The sequence below is a fragment of the Hyperolius riggenbachi genome, chromosome 1 (assembly GCF_040937935.1).
Source record: "Hyperolius riggenbachi isolate aHypRig1 chromosome 1, aHypRig1.pri, whole genome shotgun sequence".
Taxonomy (NCBI): Eukaryota; Metazoa; Chordata; class Amphibia; order Anura; family Hyperoliidae; genus Hyperolius; species Hyperolius riggenbachi.
The window spans coordinates 97,996,702-98,017,641 of record NC_090646.1 but is presented as its reverse complement, the minus strand read 5'-3'; positions in this window follow the sequence as shown (position 1 = coordinate 98,017,641).

Below are 20,940 nucleotides of genomic sequence, written 5' to 3'. Positions count from 1 at the left end.
TCCGTTAGTCAGATCCGTTAGTGTGCCGGGACCAGCTGGAGCTGTAATCCTACACTAAGCTAGATTTTGTTGATAGCTTAAAGTACTAGTTTGATTGTGATTATATGTTATGACCTTTGCCTGCCTCGACTATCCTTCTGAACTCTGACCTTGTACCTCGTTATTCTGATACCTGTTGCCGAACCCTGCCTGTACCTAGACTCCGCCTCTGCCTCCTGATTTTGTACTCCGATATTTCTGATACCTGTTGCCAAACCCTGCCTGCACCTAGACTCCGCCTCTGCCTACTGTATCTGTACCTTATCTGTCAGTGTGTTTACGACTTGGCTTGCCCGACCTCGAGAACCGACCTCACGATTGGAGGCGGTTCCTTGTCCCGTTAGTGACACTTGCGCCTGAGTGTCATTTTCGGACTTTCCTTCCCACTGTAAGTCTGACTCCTCCCGTCTCGGAGAGCTCAGACCTGTGGAAGGAATCTGTGCAGTTCTCCTTGCTGCACTGAGGCTTGTCCTCCATATTACTGTTGCACCAATCACTACACTCTACTCAGGTGGCCAGAGGTTAGCTAGTATATTGGATTATCGGTGATACTGCAGATCACATATAATCTGATATACGTCTGTATTTCCCGTGATACTGCAGTTCACCGGTAATCAGACCTCTCTGTGCTTCACCGAGCGTTACACAGTTATTGTATGCCTGTGTGTATGGACCTTCACCTTCATCAGGCAACTTGGCGGCCATGCTTCCTCCTTCACCCAGAAGGAGGAATCGTGGGAATGATGTGGAGCGGGAATGGAGTACACACTCTCTAACAGCGGCAGCATGGATAAGTTAACTCCCCTCTCTCCTGCGGTCACGCTGGCTAATTTAAAAATTCTGAATAGCTACAAGTACGTAACTACTCGGTAAGAGCAACCTTATGTGTCCTATATGTTGTTTTTGTTGTTTCATCATACTACACTATTGGCTCCTAGTTACATTATTCCCTTGTGTCTTTTCAGTCCATGGATATCCTCTGGTCAGGAGCGTAACAATAGACCCTGCAAGGGATGCAGCTGCAGGGGGGCCAAGAAGACACAGGGGGCCCTGTCCTAAAAGACTGACAATTCAGGGCAAGGAGGAAAAAAGCTGCTCTCTGCACAGTTGTTCTAATGACTGCATCTGCCCAGCCACTGATAACGAATCTATACAGTTTTGTAAACAAACATTTTTAGACAGTCCCTATTCAGTGCAGCAGGGGGAGGGGCCCCATCCAAAGTTGTGCAGGGGGGCCCAGTGATTTCTAGTTACGCCCCTGCCTCTGGTCCTTCCTTCTCAAGTAATAATTGACACAGAAAGATGCTTTTGATAACAATAAATCACAAAATGTCGTAGGGATCAATGATAGCAATTTCTACTGATTTCGGAGTTTCCCTTTAATCAGTACATTTGCATTACTGGTGTTTTGCTCCGTTATGAAGTTGTTTCTCAGCCGGCTAATCTATTTTCTGTGATTCTGAGCCGATGGCAAAGCCGGTGCACCCCCCCCATGCAGGGAGTCCTCAGCCTTCACTTCCAGTGCCTAACTCACACAGCTGTTTGCAGCAAAATGTAATTAAAAACAGCCACATTAAAATGAGCCGTACAGCAGAAGGCACTTCCTCATTTCTCTCCGCATCATCTGGGAATTTCATGCAATCCATGCCAGGAGATAAAGCATGAATGAGTCATAACAGGATCCCAGCTTTGTGTCTACCTCATAAAACTTGCAAATGATGTTGTAATTGTGTTTCTTACAATCATAACTGGTATGCAAATTATAAATGGCAGTCAGACAGCGACTGAGACTTCAGCCAACTCCGGCCTATACCCTTCTCTGCTGTGGGTGGAGTGGGGAGAGTAGGGATGGTTATTTGGATTCCGCAGAGTTGAAATTTAAGCATTTTTGGTCTGAAATTGACATTTCTGTTCAGAATTCGGAAATCGGGAAGCGGAAATTATCCGGTAATCCGGTTTACTGCAACGCGGTATTTTTAGCCATGGCCGGATTTGTACTCTTTACCGCCCTAGGCCACTGTCACCAGCCGCCCCCGTTCAGTACGTTCAGTATAGGAAGCGAGATGACCCCTCCTCTTCCCTCTAGTATAGGTAGCCAGATGACTCCTCCCTCCTTTCCCTCCAGGATAGGTAGCCAGATGACTCCCTTAATCCCTCCTCCCCGCCTTTCAGTAAAGGTAGCCAGCTAGCCTTCACACCACAACAGCCATCTATGTCACTAAATTCTCTGCTCGTCTCCAGTGCAGAAGCTTCGTCTTCCTTTCCATCTCCAATGCTGTCCAAGTCCATAGCCGCCAGCCACAATGCAAACGCGCACAGAGAGCAAGGTGGCTGCTGCACAGGGGGCTGGCAGCAGAGTACCGTGGTCAGCCGCTCTCCTGATCTCCCTGCATTGCAGCAATTGCAAGCTTGCAAATGCTGCACCAGTTTAGCCTGCTGCTTTGGTGCCCTTCCTCCTGTGGTGCTCTAGGCCATGGCCTAGGGGGCCTTGACCTAAATCAAGCTTAGATTGTAGTCCAATCGCAAATGGTAAACAAAAAAATAAGGTGCATAGAAATTCATATAGCAGCCTAGAAATAAGCAGAGGTGTTCTGTCCAATCACAGAACTCTGAAGCATTGGACCAATCAGAGAATGCAGAATTTTTCAGCAAAAATCAGACATTTTAGACCAATCACAAGACTGCTTTTGCCTCTTTCCGATTTTTATGTTGTGCATTCTTTGATGCAAAAAATGACATAAAATACTCCCCTAAAATTGGATTTTGGAAAAATGGAAAATGTCCAGCCGCCCCTTGGCCAGCTGCAGCCCAAGGCCTGGGAATTGGTGGCCTTTCCAGCAATGCGGCCCTGGTTATGCCTCTGCAGTCTGTGCATAAGAACTGAAACAGTTATTTCTACACATTTGTATCTCTGAAATTCTGAGAATGAATGATACCACAAGGAGGAGGAGAAGTGTCTATAAGCACATATTATACACACTTAGGAATGGCTATGCCTGTTATAGCAGTATTACATTATTGATTGCTTCAATCTGAAGATACATTATTAAAGACGATGATGAGGATCAAGTGCTTTATTGCAATAATGGTCCTAGGGAAGCATAATCAAGCCTCAGTGATGAAATTCATACATAAATCCCCAGGATTCCCAGCTATAAACACACGCTTTACACTGGCTGCTGATTTGCTGAAGAGTTATGGTTGCTGCTTCTCTCGCCTAATTAACTTTCTGCTGGCTACAAGTGTATGGTCTCTGCTTTGCATGGCTTATTAAATGCATAAACCCCTGATGTCCCTATTCGTTTACAAGTACACAGCTGCTATTTTTGTTGCAGTAAAGTTTATGTAAAGTGAACCAGAGACGAAGCACCCTCATGTATTTTACCATATAGTATATCAGTGGGAACATTAGAGAAAACACCTACCCTGCTCTCTGTTTCATCCTTCACTGCTCAGCCTGCTTATTATCAGCCCTGATAAAATCGCCGACTGAGCATTCAGTCTGGCTTTGCTCAGGAATCATTATAGCTGAGTCTGTCTTCTCTGATGTATTTTCAAGCCCAAGCCTGCCCCCTTCTGGCTGGCTGTGCTTTCCTGTTCTGTATACTTGCAGCATCACAGAGAGCTGTGATGAGATGGAAGGAGCTGCTAATGTAAGGGTATATTGAAAAACATTTTTTTAATCTATATTTGTTAGTCATAAGAGGTTTTTAGAAATGGTGATTTCATTTTGCACACAGCCCTCTAAATAATATGCTTTTTTGAAGAACGATGTTTTGCATGGAGTTTTAGTAAAAAAAAAAAAAAACACAAAAAATCGGCACACCAAAGCGGCAAAAATACCAGGTATAGTATTTCTTTTGTAAATATCGGGGGATATGTTTATTTTGTGCCAAAGCCTTCATCTCTGGTTTGCTTTAAAAAAAGAAATAAAAAAGCTTTTCTCTTGAATCATCTCACCTTACTGGTTTACCGCCTCAACTAATAGGAGAGCTAATTTATAAGATAAACATATATGGGAGATAAATGACAAGTTATGTCAGATAGGGCCTGACGCAGTAAAGTTGCTGTGCGCAGAGAGCGCACAGTAATTTTACCATTACTAGCGTCGGGGGAGCACCACCCATCAACCCATTAGCGCAAAATGCATTACCATAGCAATGCACAAAAATGGGTAAATGGGTGGTGGTCTCCTGGAGTTAAAACTGCCGTGTGTTCTTTACCACCGTTTTCTGCATCAGGCCCACAGAGAGAAATACACTGGGGCAGATTCACTAACCAGCGGTAAAATGTAAGTAAGCAGACAGCACAAGTATATTTTGCCACTTGTTATGTTTGTAATGCGCACGTTGCTTTTATAACATACGTTACACAAAGTGATTTATGCAAGCAATGTGTGCATTTGAGTTGAGCCATTCACATACTTTGCATAAACCCCAGCAAACTGTATGTGCCCTCGCTGTGCAAGTACATTTTACTTTTGTTTGCCAGCACTTTAGACAATAATGGCTTTGTGTGTGTTGAGTTAATTTGATGGGACAGCAAATTCATACTTCCCAACTTTTTGAGATGAGAAAAAGGGACACTTTAAGACACGCCCCTGCCATACCTCTAACCACGCCCCCACCACACCCCTCATCATGCATATCACAAAGAATTCAGAAGCAAAAGATGTAATTTTGCTATTTAGACTATAATGGTTCTCTCTATTATTATTAGTTTTCCTTCATTTTAACATTTTGAAAATGAGAAACATATCAATTTAACTGATTGGACTAAAGTTTAGAGTCAGTTTACAGTAGAAAAATACATACGTTTACATAGATCTGTAAATCAGTCCTTAAAGAGAAGCCATGACTAAGAATTGAACGTCATCCCAATCAGTAGCCGATTCCCTCTTTCCCATGAGAAATCGTTTCCTTTTCACAAACAGATCTTTAGGGGGGTCTGTATGGCTGATATTGTGGTGAGACTCCTCCCACAGTGTGATGTCAGGAGCATGGTCTCGACAGACTCCTGTCTGTGAACCTCATTGCATTGTGGGCCATAACAGCTGTTTACAGCTGGGTCGAACTGCCAAAAAAGCAAGCAGCATCTCCTTCCACTGTCATCACCTGCCAGCAGTAAAAATGTCACCATGTGGTAAATGTTAGAATGTAAATCAGGGAGAGGAAAGATTTTACAATGGGCAAACACTGACTAAATCATTTATACATATTTATTGTAAAAATGAAGCACTTTTTTATTACATTATTTTCACTGAATTAAAAGGAGGGACAAAATCCTTAAAGAGGGACAAAAGAAGAAAGAGAGACAGGGGGATTTGGTTCCTGAAGAGGGACTGTATCTCCGAAAGAGAGACAGTTGGGAGCTATGGCAATTTTACATTTTTATACAAGCGGTATAATGACTGCGTTACATTGTATCAAGGTGTCATAACTTCAGTGTTGTACCATGAAAAGTTATAACATATTTATAAAAATCACTTTTGTGAGATAATGTAATAATGGAAAACAGTACACATATATGTAGGATAATCTGATGCTGGGAGCGTACTTGTCTGTGTGGAAAACCAGGAGTGTTTGCCATGTGGCTTTCTGCATTGTTCTCTGCGTTTTGTCTTTCTTGAGTTGCATTTTTCTACGCTTTTGCGGGTTTTTTTTCTTTGCTTTTTAAATAACCTGCGACTGCCTGGGGAAAATACAGTATTATATTTATTTTGTAAAAAAATGCATGGGAACCCCATGCCTTTTTCACCCATGGAAAACCATGTGAATCGTAATCCAACATGTTGTACGGTTTTAAAACGTTACAGATAGCTGCCATTTGCAATGTGGCCCATAGATTTTCATTATAAGCGATTTTGTGTATGCTTCCCAAAAAGTGTGCTCCCAGCCTACATATCAGATGTGCCCTTTTCATATGCAATGCTGTAACCGCCGGGTGTGACTTGTTGTACAACGAGCCATCCAACAACCTCTGGGGCCACCAGGTAGGTACGGAAGTGCAGCAGGCAGAGAGAATTTCTGTGAGGGCCACAAAGGTCTGGGCCTTGGGCGGACGCTGGCCAAGAGCGGCTTGACACGGAAGGGGGTTTGCTGCCTGTGAGAGAAGAGGCTGCAAATGAAATATAGAGGTTGCAAATAAGGAGCAACAAATGGAAATAGGGAGCTGCAAAAGGAATGGGAGAGGGATGTTGCACGTAGAAGGGGAGCTGCAAGAATGTTGGCCTTGCGGCAGAAAAATTCTAAATCTGGCCTTGGCAAGAGGTGGTAGCAGAGCAACGGATGGGTGCCAGGGGGTAACTGAGCAATCAAACAAATGGGTGCCAGTGTGCTGTAAGGGATTGTTCACACTAAGAGCGCTTTCAGGATTTTTTAAGCGCCAGCGATTTAGAAAATCGCTCTAAAAGCGCTTGTCCAATGATTCCCTATGAGAGTGTTCACATCTGAGCGGTTCAATTTTCAGGAAGTAAAAAAACAGAATCGCTCTGCAAAAGCACTTAGAAAAGCGCTTTATAAAAAATCGCAGAGTGCATGGTAAGCACCAGGAGGCGCAAAACATTTTTTTTTATAGCCAGTCTTCATACTGTAGTGATTGCTAACAGAGTCATGTTATTTCCTGTGCCTTCTGTAGTTATGGGCACCTGGCTATCTTATAAATCACAACCGAATATTTACTGTGTTTAACAGATGTTGCTGCCAGGGACGAACATCTGATAGAAAAAAAAAATGAAGAACAAATTGATTTTCCAGGCAAAGCCTTCATATTTATTTCAGCGATTGCTTGGATAAAACCGTGAGTTTCCCCTCTGACTGACTGTGTACCGCGGGGCACAGATTGGACGCTCTGACTTATGTCTCATCATTTTAAGGATGTCAAGCTATCGCTTCATAAAAATAGCTTACAGCTTCCCTTCCTAGCCAGGACATTATTTTCAGCAGATTGATATTCTGTACTACGTCTATGCAACAACATTGTGGAAATGTATTTAAAGTGGACGCACCTCTAGGGATGAGCAAGCGTAGTGCGATAAGTTCGATAACACAACATTTTGTGTAAAATTTTAGCAATTATGATTGTACGTTATTACGGTTTTAAAATTGAACTGATTTTTTTTCCATTTGTACATTTTGCAAACTTATGACCACAACCGTCATCAACGATTTTTGCATAGACATAAACAAATGGGAACCATTTTTTTTCAGAATTTTTTATAATGGATTTTTTTTCAAAAACTACAAGGTCTTTTTGAGTATATATGTAAAGAGAAGAACCGAGAGCCAAATATAGTGTAGTAGGTTATGGCAGTGGGTTATATGAATAAGAGTACAGTGATATACTCACAAACCAGGGTTACCTTCAGGCAACCACTGTATAGGCAGGTGAGGAGATTGTCCTGTCCTCACTCAGGAATAAGAAGTCACTCTCTGTAGACAGGAAGAAGATGGGGTATCCCACGAAGGTCTTTTTGAGTATTTTTGACTCGTTCCCACAAAATCAAATGTCACATAATTACACATAATCAAGAAATTACAGACCGTTATTACGGTTAGGCTCCAAATTAATTACGGATTTTTGCATTACAATTTCGCATTTTGCATCCATTTGAATTCTAAGTTTGTAAGTTTAGATAGTTAAGTTGATCCACTAATGCAGCGGTGAAAATATCCACTTAGCTCAGGAGCACCTACTGTATCAAGGTATTCTGCTGGGGCAGAAATCTCCTGGGTCTGTGTCGCAGGTGCATCATGGGAGAGTGATGACATCTGTAGTGTGCTAACTATGCATGTCAGGTCACATATATAGTCACATATATAGGCACATCATAATATTGAAGATGCTATTGTCACGATAGCAAGCAGAGTATTTTATGTTGGCAGGCTTCATCAGAGGATATTCTCAAGGTGACCACACTATACAGTTTTAATATTTATTACCAATTTCTCAAATGGAGAATTGCAATTTCATTTTTCTGATTGACTGTAACATTTTTTTAAAAAAATATGCAAACGAATCACAAATGTGTTCAACTTTTCCCTGATTATAAAAAATGTGACTAAAAACTCTGAAAAAAATGCTAGGGTCTATAAATAAAAAAATGACAACCTATCCTACACCATTCAATCAGCCACTCCTGATCGACTTGTGGCAATAAAAAAGGGGAAATTCGATCAGATTTCTTGCTGGAATTAAATAAAAACTTTACATTTTTCTCTACAACCAAATATTTTATCGAATTGCTTTAAAATACCTTTACAGGAAGTTAAAGAGGAACTCCGGTGAAAATAATGTTGTAAAATTTTTTACAATAATTATGTATAAATGATTTAGTCAGTGTTTGCCCATTGTAAAATCTTTTAAATTCCTGATTTACATTCTGACATTTATTACATGGTGACATTGTTACTGTTGGCAGCTGATGTAGCTGCTGCATGTTTTTTTGGCAGTTGGAAACAGCTGTAAACAGCTATTTCCCACAATGCAGCAAGGTTCCCAGACAGGAAACTGCCAGGAGTACGTACTCAAGAGTTTCTTGTGGGAGGGGTTTCACCACAATATCAGCCATACAGTGCCCCCTGATGGTCTGTTTGTGAAAAGGAATAGATTTCATATGTAAAAGGGGGTATCAGCTACTGATTGGGATAAAGTTCAATTCTTGGTCGGAGTTTCTCTTTAAATTTCTCTAAAGGCTCGTACACACGCCTTACTCAAGTCAGCTGTGGCGGCCGATAACGACCGCCTCAGCCAATAATCAGGAGTGTGTACAGAGGCATCAAATTCCCGACCCGCGATGCACAAGTAATTCACCCATAGCGTATCGACTCACCTGCACCCATTGCCAACTTCAACTTTACCGTTGGCGCCTTTCCCTCGCCCGCCATGTGACATTACGCAGGTGCCGCTCTATCGTACCTCCTCCCCCCCCCCCCCCCCCCGCACAGTAATACAGTGCATTGTCAGCTACACAGCTGACACTCATCTGTACAGCTGAGCCCAATGATGTTGCCCAAGAGGATCGGGATCTGATCGGGTGACCTCAGTAGCTTGGTGCACACTGCATATGCACCTTTAGCCAATTTGTGTTCTATGGCCAGTTAGCTTATGCTTCTTTTAGTTACTGTATACTCGAATATAAGTCTAGAAATTTAGGTCTGATTCATTTCATAAAAGTATAGAGGTCAACTTATACACGGGTCACAGGCAACACTGAGCACACGGAGTAAGGTGTGTACTAATAGTGACATTCCCATTTGCAGCAATTTACCCTGTTGTAAGTTATACTTTGAGGAAAGGAAATTGCCTAGAAAACACAGGCCTGAAAATCCTGGCCACAACAATTAACAAGGAAAGGGGCCGGGGGAAATACTGAGCATTATAAAATGGAATAAATAATTGCAGCACTTGGGGGCCTGGAGGAGTTATTGGCTGCACTTAGGGGACAGGAGGGGTTAATGGCTGCAATAATGTATGCAGTGCAGTCATTAACCCCTCCTGGTCCCCAAGTGCAGCCATTAACTTTGCTGGGTAGACTTATACGTGAGTCAATAAAGATTCCAGCATAAGAGGGTAACATTTTTAAGTCAACTTATACATGAGGTCAACTTGTATTCAAGTATATACGGTAGGTCTTTTTTTTTTTTTTTTTAAATGTGACTTGTAATGTTATGCATGTTCTTTTAAAGGACAATTGAAGTGAGAAGAATATGGAGGCTGCCATATTTATTTCCTTTTAAACATAACCAGTTGCCTGGCAGCCCTGCCGACCTATTTGGCTGCAATAGTGTCTGAATAACACCAGAAACAAGCATGCAGCTAATCTTGTCAGATCTGACAGTAATGTCAGAAACACCTGATCTGCTGCATGCTTGTTCAGGGTCTATGGCTGAGGATAGTCAGGCAACTGGTATTGTTTAAAAGGAAATAAATATGGCAGCCTCCATATTCCTCTCATTACAGTTTTCCTTTAAGTTAGCCAATAGATGGTATCATCCTGATTCAAAACTTCTTTTACTGATGGCTAACACAGGACAATACTCTACTGCTACTGTAATGTTATGCAATACAGTAAAGGGCCATTTTATCAGGACCTGCGGTATCTGCTGGAGTAGAAGCACATGGTTTGCAGGATGCTGATGTAATGGAAATGAGGTAATCCCGCAGAGTTTTGTACGCAGGCAGTGACACACAAGATAAACATAATCACGTATATGCAGTAGTGAGCGGATGGACAATCACAGCTGCAAGAAATTCATTTGGAAAGTGCTGTGTAAGCTGAACTAGAGCAATAACATCACCTGTGTAGGAACAGCACGCAGTATAAACTGGCTAATGTAACTATTTTCGACCTCAGACAAGAACAAGTGCCTGCTATGTGAACTTCTGCCTGCTTCATGTCATTGGTATGGATTTACTAATTCCTTGGCCTCCCAGTCCTTGCTATAACCTAGTTTAGAATACACAAGGTCCACTGGGGGCCAAAAAAAAGACCTGTAGGGTACTTAAAGGGAACCTGAAGCAAGGAAAATTATTTAAAATAAACACATGACGTAGCTGCAAATGAATATTACATACTTACCTCACTGTCAGTTCCTCTCAGAGGCTTACTATTTTCTTCTTACAGTGATCCCTTCCAGTTCTGACAATATTTTGTCAGAACCAGGGGTGCTCGGATACCACTTTTTAAAATACAAATTTATCCGGATCCGGATACCCAAATATCCGGATCCGGATCGGATATCTGAATCCGAATGTTCAGATATCCACGTTCATGTGGACATCCGAACACATTATCCGGGCTATCCGGGCGGATTCGGATATCCGGATAGAAAAACCGGAAGTGCCCTTTAAATTGCTTTAAAAATGTTTTTAAGGGTAATTGAGGCATGTAGCATCATTATTTTTTAAAGGGGAACACTAATTGATGATGTGGGGACTTAAAATCCCCCCCCCCCCAAAAAAAAAATAAAATAGCTGACAATTAACATTAGGCCTAGGTTCCAGACAGCGGTCGTGCAGCCCACATTGTGTCCAAAGTCCAACCGCACAACTGGGACATGACAGTTTTCAGCCAAGACACCTCCAAAAAATTATGCAGCAATTGTGCTTTGGGTTAAATATAGGTGGTATCAGTGGCCTGTGGCACCCAGGCCTGGCGGTGGGAGCTGCACAGGCAGCGGGAGCAGGGCAATGCAGCAGCAGCAGGTGTAATGTGTGCCAGGAGCATGCCGGACGTGTCACGTGGCAATTGACACTTAGCACGTGTCACGTGGCACTTGGCACGTGTCACGTGCCACTTGCGAAGTGTTGCGTGGCACTTGCCAAGTGTCACGTGGCACTTGCCAAGTGCCATGTGGCAAGTGACACGTGCCAAGTGCCGAGTGACAGTCAGACAGCAAAGGAGAAGACACTAGTGCACACTAACTGTCACACTGGCACTGCTCACAGCACAGCAGTTCTGTAGAAAGCTAACACAGTAGTACTACTACTCTAACAACTACTAGCACACTGACTGCAGTACTACAGTACTAACTACACAATAACACAGTAATCCTCCTATCCCCTAATCCCTAACTTATACCTAAGGCTAATAGCTGGCCAGCAGGCAGCAGCTGGCCTGGTCTGTGCACAGGACACACATAGACACATAGCAGCTGCCTGCAGCACACACTGACTGTCATACAATGACATCAATCAAGCTAATTAACGATTTAACAATAGTGTAGTGATAGTAGTGAAGGTGTTAATCACTGAACAGCTTTAGGTTTATAACTGTGTACAGCCCCCTTTCTAGGCCACCAGCACTGGAGCATGTCTCAGTGAGCATTCAGCAAGCTAAGACGATGGGCCTGATTCACAAAGTGGTGCAAAGTGTTTGCACGCCTGTGAAAAGCCCTTTATCACACCTAAACTCAGTTTAGGCGTGATAAAATGAAACTCACGCAAAATTCCTGCACGCAAAGTTTTGCGCGGCGCACGGTGCAGTGCGCGTGATTCGCCCATTAAACCCTATGGGCGCTGCGCGTGGAATTGCGACTAAAGAGCACAAAGCGGTGCTAACTCAGCGGTGCAAAGGTTATCACGCCTAAAATCTTTTAGGCGTGATAACTGAGTTATCACCGCTTTGTGAATCAGGCCCGATATGTCTCATCATGGCAGCCCGCCTTATTATACAGGGGGGCTGGCCAGTGTTCCTTTCTGTGACTGGGTGCCAGGTTTTAGGCTGGGAGCCATCTGATTGGCTCAATGAGGTCAGGTGGGGCTGGCCAGGGTTCCCCACTGTGATTGGTTGCTAGGGCTTCTGCTGGGAGCCCTCTGATTGGTTCCAGGACGTCATCTCCTTAGTTACAGTATTTCGGATCCGGATATCCGCAATATCCGGGTTATGCGGCCAAATATCTACAGATATCCGATCCGGATAGCGTAAAAATGTTCAGATATTGGGGTTACCCGGGTATCCGGAATCCGGATGAGCACCAGTGGTCAGACCTGAAATATACCAGTTGCTGTCAGTTATATATCACCAGCTGTCAGTTACAACTGAATGTGCAAGGTAATGTCCATGTTTCCCCATGGCTCAAGTGGGTGATATTACAGTTTCACAGTGTGCTGACCAGGAAGCTGTTATGGGGTAATGGCCATTTTTAAAATGGTGGACAGAGAATTCCATTGATCACAGTGGACAAACGGGACGCAGGAGAGGAGAAAGAGACTAAATAGTAGACTACACAGGAGGTAAGTATGACCTGTGTATGGTTATTTTGACTTTTTATTTTCAGTTCAGGTTCTCTTTAAAGAGACTCCGTAACAAAAATTGCATCCTGTTTTTTATCATCCTACAAGTTCCAAAAGCTATTCTAATGTGTTCTGGCTTACTGCAGCACTTTGTACTATCACAGTCTCTGTAATAAATCAACTTATCTCTCTCTTGTCAGACTTGTCAGCCTGTGTCTGGAAGGCTGCCAAGTTCTTCAGTGTTGTGGTTCTGCTATGAACTCCCCGTTCCAGGCCCCTCTATGCACACTGCCTGTGTATTATTTAGATTAGAGCAGCTTCTCTCTTCTCTCTTATCTTTTACAAGCTGGATAAATCGTCCTCTGAGCTGGCTGGGCTTTCACATAGTGAGGAATTACAGACAAGGACAAAGCTGTTTGCAGGAAGAAACGAGCAGCCTGAAACTTCAGTGCATGAGAGATGCAGGGGGAAAGAAACACACAAATGATCTCTTGAGATTCAAAAGGAAGGGTGTATACAGCCTGGTTGTGTATGGATGTATTTTCTATGTGTGGACAAACTGTACATCAACCTACTTCCTGTTTTGGTGGCCATTTTGTTTGTTTATAAACAAACTTTTAAAAACTGTTTTTAACCACTTTTAATGCGGTGAGGAGCGGCGAAATTGTGACAGAGGGTAATAGGAGATGTCCCCTAACGCACTGGTATGTTTACTTTTGTGCGATTTTAACAATACAGATTCTCTTTAAAGAGACTCAGATCAACTAAAGTAAAGCTCTGATACTTACCCGGGGCTTCCTCCTGTCCCATAAAAACATCTAACGTTCCATGGGCAGTTGATAGGCAGTGAAATGCCTCTCAAACTTTAACAACTGCTTGCTGCCTAGTAACTGCTCGCTGCTGCCTGGAAACTGCTTGCTGAGCAGACAGTTCAACTGCCTGTGGAAAGAGGGCTAAGGCTGGGTGCATATATAGCAACAATGCTAGCGTTACATAAAAAGCTGCATATTTGCCGCTAATGGAAGTCTATGGGCCACAGTAAAAAACGCATATAAAAATGCATATGCATTTTATATGCGTTTTCAAAAACGCTGGATTTGTTGCATAATATTCATAGACACATCAAAAACGCACATAATGAAAGTCAATGAAAATGCAATGTTATGCGTTTTTCATGCATTCTCCGTGCATTTTATTTGAAAAAATAGTTGTTTTATGATATATTTCCGCTTCCTGTTATCTTCATAATGACTTGCATAAAACGCAAAAGAAAATCGCATGAAAAACGCATACAAAACGCATATATGTTTTGTATATGCAGACTGCAAATGCATTAAAATGCATGCAAAACGCTTAAACACATCTGCGGGAAAAAACTGCTAACGCAAACGCACCAAAAACGCAGTAAGAACGCCAACAAAAATGCACACAACACCAAACTCAGAGGTTGGCGCTCACAATGCTACCCACCCCCCAACTTTTCCTTAATAAGTATTACCCCTTTAAAATGCAAAAAAATATATATGGGTCAGTGGTTATATGCACAGTGTCCACTTATAAAGTTGTTTCCAGGGTTAGATCTGAATATAAACCAGGCTGCAGCCCAACCAATTCCTATTCCAGCATCAACAGTCTGTATATACTAGAAGGTCCAATTACAGTCTGTGGCTCAATCACAAATCACACTTCTTAGATCGCTGGCAGGTTATATATCCAGAAGACAAGGCCCGTCACCACACCTCTGTGAGATACACTCACCAGATGCTTAGACCTGCTGATAGGTCAGATGGCACTTTGGGACAGTCACAAGGTCGTCCCTCACCCCTCTGGCAAAATGCAACAGACTCCAGGAAATCCAGTGAGCTCTATGTCCTCCTCAATGAACCTCAATAAAAATGCTCCACATAGCGTAATACTGTCACTTTAATTAAAACTTTTAAAAACAATTGCACTTACAATTTCCACAGCAACATCTCAGCACAGAGTAATTTATCCTGCGGGCTCTCCCCCGCCTAGGTGGCCGGCTGGCTTGGGTCTCCCTTCGCCTATGGTGGACTTCCGACCGCCGCGTGCTCAGTCAGCTCTGTCCTCCTCTAGCGTTCTGGGTCCCGCCGTGGCTGCGTGTATCCTGCTGTCTCTTCCGCGTTGGGCCCCGCCTTACATGTTTCATCACAATGTGACTCATCAGAAGCTGGGGCCTAACGCTACTGACAGCCTTTTAAGCTCCTGCCCCTCAGTGCGCCGATCCGCTGCTCTGCCACCTTAATCCATCTAGTACGCTGCTCCTACCGTATTCTCCCTAGTATTCTGGGCCAGCGTACTAGAACCCAGCCAATCAGCCTTACATATTGCGTTCTCATACAAATTAATATCCTACTGCTATGCAGCAAGACCCAACAAGATACTTGAAAAGAATGAAGTAAAAATTATATAATAATCTATATATATAAAATCGGATGTATGTATGTATGTATGTGTGTGTGTGTGTGTGTGTGCATGTGTGTGTGTATGTGCCGCGATCACGCGAAAACGGCTTGACCAATTTGAACGAAACCTGGTATACAGATCCCTTACTACCTGGGATGATATGTTCTGGGGGTCTCGCGTCCCCCCTGCACACGTGGGCGGAGCTACAAACAGCAAATCAGATTTCACCCATTCAAGTCAATGGAAAAAATGTAAAAGGCTGTCATTCTCACAGTAATCAAGCCAGAGTCCCCACACTTGCCACAGTTGGTCACTTGGTGACCGAGGTTACAAATCCAGGAAAAGTGGGCGGTGCATAAAACAGCCAATCAAATTTCAGCCGTTCATTTTAAATGGGAAAATGTAAACTGCAGCCATTCTTAGACTGTTAATCGCAGGGTTCTCAAACTTGGCACACTTGGTCACTGGGTGAATGCGATTAAGATTCAAGAGAATGGGTGGAGCCTACAACAGCCAATCAAAATTCACCTATTGATTTTCAAGGGGAATATTTAAACTGCTGCTATTCTTACACTTTTAATGGCAGAGGCTTCAAACTTGCTACAGTGAGTCTTTGGGTGACTGGGGTCCAAGTTCACTAAAGGGGCGGGGCCACAAACAGCCAATCAGATTTCCTTGGTGGATAAACTGCTTCCATTCACACATTTTTGATGCCAGGAACCTGAAAGCTCACAAACTTGGTCATTGAGTGACTGTGTGTCAAGGTTACAAAAAGTGGGCGGAGACAAAACAACTTTTACTGGGAAAATATAAACTGCAGCCATTCTTACACCGTTAATGGCAGGGCTCTCAAACTTTGCACAGTTGGTCATTGGGTGACTGAGATTAAGATTTTGGAAGGTGGGTGGAGCCTACAACAGCCAATAAAAATTCACCTTTTGATTTTCAAAGGGAATATTTCATCTGCTACCATTCTCTTATACTGTTAAAAGCAGATGCCTCAAACCTGGTACAGTTGGTCACTGGGTGACTAGGGTCCAAATTCAGAAAGGGGGCGGAGCCACAAACAGCCAGATTTGTTTATTTTTCAATGGGAATATACAAAGTATTGAAACCAAGGACCCCAAAGCTGATAAACTTGATAATTGAGTAACTGGATGTCAAGGTTAGAAAAAGTGGGCGGTGCCAACAACTAAATTTTTAACATGGCAGGGTTCCCAAACTTTACACAATTGGCCACTGGGTGACTGGGATGAATATTCAGAAATGTGGGTGGAGCCTACAACAGCCAATCAAAATGTACCTATTGATTTTCAAGGGGAATATTCACATTGCTACCATTCTCACACTGTTACTGGCAGAGGCCTCAAACCTGATACAGTCAGTAATTGGGTGACTGGGGTCCAAATTCACTAAAGGGGTGGAGCCACAAACAGCCAATCAGATTTGCTAGATTGATTTCAGCCATTCTGTTATTGGCAGGGTTCTCAAACGTGACACAGTTGGCCACTGGGTGACTGGGACTAATATTCAGGAAAGTGGGTGGAGCCTACAGCAGCCAATCAAAATTCATCCTTTTGATTTTGAAGGGGAATATTTACATTGCTGCCATTCATGCACTCTTAATGGCAGAGGCCTAAAATCTGCTACAGTCAGTCACTGGGAGACTGGGGTTTAAATTCTGAAGGGAGCAGGCCAAAAACAGCCAATCAGATTTGTTTAATTTCAATGGTAAAATGCAACTTATTGATGCCAAGGACCTCAAAGCTCATAAACTTGGTCATTAAGTGACTGTATGTCAAGATTATAAATAGTGGGCGGAGCCAAAATCAACTAACTTTTTACATGGGAAAATGTAAACTGCAGCTTTTCTTACACTGTTAATGGCAGGGTTCTCAAACTTCACACAGTTGGTCACTGGATGACTAGGATTAATATTCAGAAAAGTAGGTGGAGCCTACAAGAACCAATCAAAATTCACCTATTGATTTTCAAGGGGAATATTGAAACTGCAGCCATTCTCACACTCTTAATAGCAGAGGCCTCAGACCTGCTACAGTCGGTCGTTAAGTGTCTGGGGTTCAAATTCAGTAAAGGGGCGGAGGCAAAAACAGCCAGATTTCTTTGCTGGATAAACTGCTTCCATTAGCACAATTTTGATGCCAGGAACCCAAAAGCTCACAAACTTGGTCATTGAGTAGTGACTGTGTGTCCAGGTTACAAAAAGTGGGTGAAGTTAAAAACAGATTTTTCTGGGAAATTGTAAACTGCAGCCCTTATTCACTGTTAATGGCAGGGTTCTCAAACTTAGCATAGCTGGTTACTGGGTGACTGGGATTAATATTCAGAAAAGTGGGTGGAGCCTAAAAATGCTAATCAAAAATCACATGTCACTTTTCAAGGAGAATATTAAAATTGCTGCCATTCTTGCATTGTTAATGGCACAAGCCTCAAACCTGGTACAGTTGGTCATTGGGTCACCGGGGTTCAAATTCAGAAAAGGGGACAGAGCCACAAACAGTGAATCAGATTTGCTTCATTTCATGGGAAAATAAAAATTATTGATGCCAAGGACCCCAAAGCTCACAAACTTGGGCATTAAGTAGTGACTTTGTGTCCAGGTTACACAAAGTGGGAGGAGCCAAAAACAAATTTCACTAGGAAAGTGTAAACTGCAGCCCTTCTTACACTGTTTATGGCAGGGTTCCCAAACTTTGCCCAGATGGTCACTGAGTGACTGAGATTAATATTCAGGGAAGTGGGTGGAGCCTATAATAGCCAATCAAAATTCACCTGTTGATTTTCAAGTGGAATATTTAAATTGTTGCCATTTTTACACTGTTAATAGCAGATGCCTCAAACCTGCTACAGTTGGTCATTGGGTGACTGGGGTTCAAATGCTGGAGAGGGGCAGAGCCACAAACAACCTATCTGATTTGTTTAATTTTTATGGGAATATACAAATTATTGATGCCAAGGACCCCAAAGCTCACAAACTTGGTCATTGAGTGTTTGTGCGTTAGGGTTAGAAAGTGGGTGGAGCCAACACCAGTCAAATACATACCTGGGCAACACCGGGTCATCAGTGGGTGGAGACAAATACAAATTTCACTGTGAAAATGTAAACTGCAGCCATTCTTACATTGTTAATGGCAGGGTTTTTAAACTTTGCACAGTTGGTCACTGGGTAACTGGGATTAATATTCAGAAAAGTGGGTGGAGCCTACAAAAGTGAATCAAACTTCACCTATTGCTTTTCAAGGGAAATATGTAATTGCTACCATTCTTGAACTGTTAATGGCACAGGCCTCAAACCTGGTACAGTTTGTCATTGGGTGACTGGGGTTCAAATTCAGAAAAGGGGGTGGAGCCACAAACAGCCAATCAGATTTTTTTCATTTGAATGCAAATTATTGATACCAAAGACCGCAAAGCTCACAAACTTGGTCATTGAGTAATTGTGTTAGGGTTAGAAAAAGTGGGTGGAGCCAACACCACCCAAATACATACCCGGGCAACGCTGGGCAATCAGCTAGTAAGATATATAAAACATCTTAAAATACGCTATGTGAGAAAAAAGAGCAAATAATGATCGCTGGCATGTTCACTCCCACCTATCCCCCTGCTTTGAATGTACTATACCCCCTACTCATTGGCCACATAATGCACTACCCCCTGAATCTTCCACTCTTAATACCCCTATAAACCCAAAATATGTGTCCCTCAGGTGTTACAAATGACTGGGGTAACGGTGGAAATTGATCATGCCAGCCCCATATATACATAAACATCTATTTCTCCTCCATCCTTTACAGGATCCTGCCCCTGTGGTATGATATTAGTGTGGTAGGATATTAATTTGTATGAGAACGCAATATGTAAGGCTGATTGGCTGGGTTCTAGTACGCTGGCCCAGAATACTAGGGAGAATACGGTAGGAGCAGCGTACTAGATGGATTAAGGTAGCAGAGCGGCAGATCGGCGCACTGAGGTGCGGGAGCTTAAAAGGCTGTCAGTAGCGTTAGGCCCCAGCTTCTGATGAGTCACATTGTGACGAAACATGTAAGGCGGGGCCCAATGCGTAAGAGAGCAGGATACACGCGGCCACGGCGGGACCCAGAACGCTAGAGGAGGACAGAGCTGACTGAGCGCGCGGCGGTCGGAAGTCCACCATAGGCGAAGGGAGACCCAAGCCATCCGGCCACCTAGGCGGGGGAGAGCCCGCAGGATAAATTACTCTGTGCTGAGATGTTGCTGTGAAAATTGTAAGTGCAATTGTTTTTAAAAGTTTTAATTAAAGTGACAATATTACGCTATGTGGAGCATTTTTATTGAGGTTCATTGAGGAGGACATAGAGCTCACTGGATTTCCTGGAGTCTGTTGGATTTTGCCAGAGGGGTGAGGGACGACCCTGTGACTGTCCCAAAGTGCCATCTGACCTATCAGCAGGTCTAAGCATCTGGTGAGTGTATCTCACAGAGGTGTGGTGACGGGCCTTGTCTTCTGGATATATAACCTGCCAGCGATCTAAGAAGTGTGATTTGTGATTGAGCCACAGACTGTAATTGGACCTTCTAGTATATACAGACTGTTGATGCTGGAATAGGAATTGGTTGGGCTGCAGCCTGGTTTATAATCAGATTTAACCCTGGAAACAACTTTATAGGTGGACACTGTGCATATAACCACTGACCCATATATATTTTTTTGCATTTTAAAGGGGTAATACTTATTAAGGAAAAGTTAGGGGGTGGGTAGCATTGTGAGTGCCAACCTCTGAGTTTGGTGTTAATTACTATTGTAAACAGAGGGGCGAGCCAGTGTGGGTTGATTTATTATTATTTTTTTCAGTCAGCGCGAAGTGTGTAATTTTTTGCTTAAAAATGCACACAACATTAACATAAAGCATGACATAGAATGCAGCCTTTCATGCGATGTTATTTATGCACCTAGCCTACAGGGGAAGAGTGGACCTTGTAGTTTTTGAGATAATTGATCTTAAAAAATGCAAAGGAAAAATGTTTTCTAAATTCAGAAAAGTGGCAGTTTAAAAAATCATTTTTCCTTTGCATTATCATTGTAATTGCAAATTATAATGCAAAATTATGATTATATGAAATCCGTGCTCATCACTACTTTTTATACCTTTTATTCCATTAGTATTATTATCGTTAACAGCATTTTCAGAGGCTTAATTATTCATTTTCTCTTTTATGTAAGAATGTTCTGTTTTACCTTTCAGTGTTTATTACAGACTTTAAATAAAGTATTTTCCTTTTAACCTTGCCTGTTATCCAACAGTGATTTGTTATTTCTATTGTGATTTGTTCTTAATGCACATTGCATAACTTTTAAATATAGAATATATAAAAAAAGGCTTATAATGAATCTAAAATCAGAACTGAACTCAGAAAATACCAGCTCAGACTGGCCAGTTCTTTTAATATGTGAATGCTGTTGAGACCCAATTGAAGCTCCTTAAAGGGGGTTGTATCATCCAATAATAAAAAAAATTGCCAAAAAAATTGTTAGTGCTGCAAAATATATGTAAACCCCTGAAATAGGTCCCTTCATGTCTCCATTATTTTCCTTTCTACCTGGGTGCCTTTCTTTGCCTAGCTACAGGAACTGAGCAGTGCCAACAGGATTGAAGGAAGGTTTTTTTTATTACTATTTGTAGCTACAGTAACAAGCTTATCTCAGGATGCAAATAACAGAAAGCTTCCTATTTCAGTTAA